The sequence below is a fragment of the Notothenia coriiceps genome, unplaced genomic scaffold, assembly GCF_000735185.1.
Source record: "Notothenia coriiceps isolate Sejong01 unplaced genomic scaffold, NC01 NC01_scaffold00000339, whole genome shotgun sequence".
Classification (NCBI taxonomy): domain Eukaryota; kingdom Metazoa; phylum Chordata; class Actinopteri; order Perciformes; family Nototheniidae; genus Notothenia; species Notothenia coriiceps.
This window is the reverse complement of record NW_011333040.1, coordinates 21,438,518-21,441,202: the sequence shown is the minus strand read 5'-3', so window position 1 is coordinate 21,441,202 and position 2,685 is coordinate 21,438,518. Positions and strand designations below refer to the sequence as shown.

General features: G+C 40.4%; 1 protein-coding gene across 1 annotated transcript in view; it reads left to right on the top strand.

Annotated features, from left to right (window-relative positions):
* il34 (interleukin 34) overlaps nucleotides 1-2,685 on the top strand; it is a 47,845-nt gene that overhangs the window by 1,204 nt on the left and 43,956 nt on the right. The window lies entirely within an intron of this gene.

The following is a 2,685-nucleotide window of genomic DNA, read 5'->3' as shown; positions in this document are numbered from 1 at the left end:
GTGTGCCTTGGCCCTCCTCCCTTCTGTCAAGCGACTTTGTTAACTACTTTGAAAAAAAGGTTGATGATATTCGCTCTTCTTTTTCTGACTCACCTTTACTCACCGCTGGGTCACCAGACCCTCCTTTCACCCACACACTGACCTCCTTCTCCCCTCTCTCTCCAAGCGAGGTTATTACCCTCATTACCACTGCCCGTCCTACCACCTGTACTCTGGACCCTATCCCCTCAAACCTCCTTCAGACTATCGGTCTTGATATTCGACCGTTTCTCACCCATTTCTGTCACACTCCTAGGTTTATGTCACGGTTTTAGTGTTGTCTGTCTGGTTATGGGTTTTGTAAGTCTGTTCATTCAGTGTTTTGTCTTCCTCCTTGTGTTTTGTCTGGTCCTCCTCCCTGTCTTTAGTTTCCCTGGTGTGTCTGATTGTCTCATTGTGTTCACCTGTTGCCCTTGTGTTTCTCCCTCCCCTGCCCAGCTGTGTCTTGTCCTGTGATTACCCTTCTGTGTATTTAGTCTAGTTTTCCCCTGTGTTCCATGTCGGTTCATTGTTTCCCCTCCATGTTGTTTCCACGGTCTGTGTTCCTTGTACTGCTCGTTTGTTTTTGGATATTTTGGATACTGCCTTTTTGCCACAGCTTTATGATTTAATGAAGCTCGCTTTTTGTTAAATTCTGCATTTGGGTCCTACCTTTTCCACGCACCCTGACATATACCTTATATAGGTATGGCCCTACAATATATAATTTAAATATAGCATGATGTGTCCTTTAAGGGAGGAAAGGAAGAATAGGTGGAAAAAGGTCAGAGAAGGAGAAAATACAGAGGAGAAAATCCTTGAATAAAGACGAGGAAGCAGGTGTTTGAAGGCAGGATCAGATGTGAGTTTCATCATGTTGACGGCAGCCACTCAGATTCACATGTCAAATTATGTTACTTACTACCCAGATCTTATTTCATACTGCAAACACACCCATAGGTTTGTACGTCTGTAGGATCGCCTCAATTCCAAGGTTACTCCTAAATTAAATATAAAAAATACTTTCTGAATGGGAGAATTTTGAATTTAGCAGATGCCCTGCAGTTTCTGAAATAGCAAACATAAATATGAATGCTTTCAACAAGAAACTGCACCACTGAAAGGCTGCCAACAGGTTCCATCTATTTTGAATCTTAGATGTCACTTTACAGCGGTAATGGACACGTTGGAGTGCACTTTGCAGCGCCTCATCACAACAAATATCTAAGATGCCCTTCAGACATCAAGTGCAAATAGGTGGAACATTGCTGAGGGTAGATAGCAGTCGCTGTAACAGTCCATCCTGATTATTTGTGATAACAGCGGCTGGTGTTTCCTCTTTTTAAATTCCCAGTAATCACTGTTATACTGATTCAGGCTTTTACATGTTAAGGCCTGGGGTCAGGTCTTTCTGGGTAATGCTTTTTGGTGTAAAGCAAGTTAATATAAGCATGTTTTGAATAAATAGTAGACTGTAGCATGAGCTAACATTGAAGATTAGAGAAAAAAAGACCTCAAATAAATCCAAGGAAGGAGAGGACAGATGAAAGAGACTGAAGAAAGCACATGGAAGCAAACCAATACTGCTGCTGTTGACAGGGACAGCAGAACGCTTTTTAGGCACCTAAATCAAAGTTTCACAAAAATCAATATCAGTTGAAGTGTAGGCTATATTTAGAATATTTTCACCGCTTTACCCAGCCCTTTCCAACGGTGAACTAAAGCCGTTATCTATGTTCTCTCCAGAGTCACCGGACTCCACTGACAGAAACTGTCATTAAACACTGCGGTATTCTGATAGAGGTGGTTGTAGACCATGCAGCCTTTTCAAATTATGGCTGTTCTTTTCTAAGGTTGTTCCTTTTAGGTGACTTAAATTAGTTTTTCTGATGCCCCCCTGTCCACAGCAGTACACTTAGCTAATAAATTAATATAGAAAATATTAACAGGTTGTGTTCTAGAGAGTTGCAACCAATTAATGTTAACCTTTAATTTGGTCATCTCCAACCCTGAATGTCTGTTTAAAACGTTTTATCAATCCATCAAGTACACATAGAGATATTTAAAGTGAAAACCATCAGGTGGAGCAAGAAACAAGGATAGGGGATTGTCAGAGTATTAATGCCTCATCCTCTGGAACTACATTTCAATCCATCCCATAGTTGTTAATATATTTCAGTACTGACATTAACAATCCCATGGGCCATACCAAATAAAAAAGATGATGTGCCTGTACGTGTATTTCTATTTGCAGTTAACATTTTATTTGTATTGCCACTTTATGCCAAGCAATCTGAGGGAACTGCCAATCTCCCCTGTAGTGGATGATCCCCTAAGCCACAGCTGCCCCCTGTACTGAATAAAGCATGTATTTTCATTTTTCTTACATTCTTGTTTTTGGTTTTGAGATTATATACACTCTGAACTTGATTTATTAGTTGGCATGTATAGAGTGCCACAGTGACGCGTCCTAAAACCCGGAAGTAAGTTAGCATTTTTAGCACTTCCGGTTCCTTCGACAAAAAGCAATGCAATTTCTCGATAGGATTTTGGAAAATAGCTCGAAATAAGGTCTGTGGTTGACACACATTTAAGAGAGGGATCACATTTTGTTTAGCCGGATAATCTCCACATGTCAACCCTACTTATATAATTTTTTAATCATAA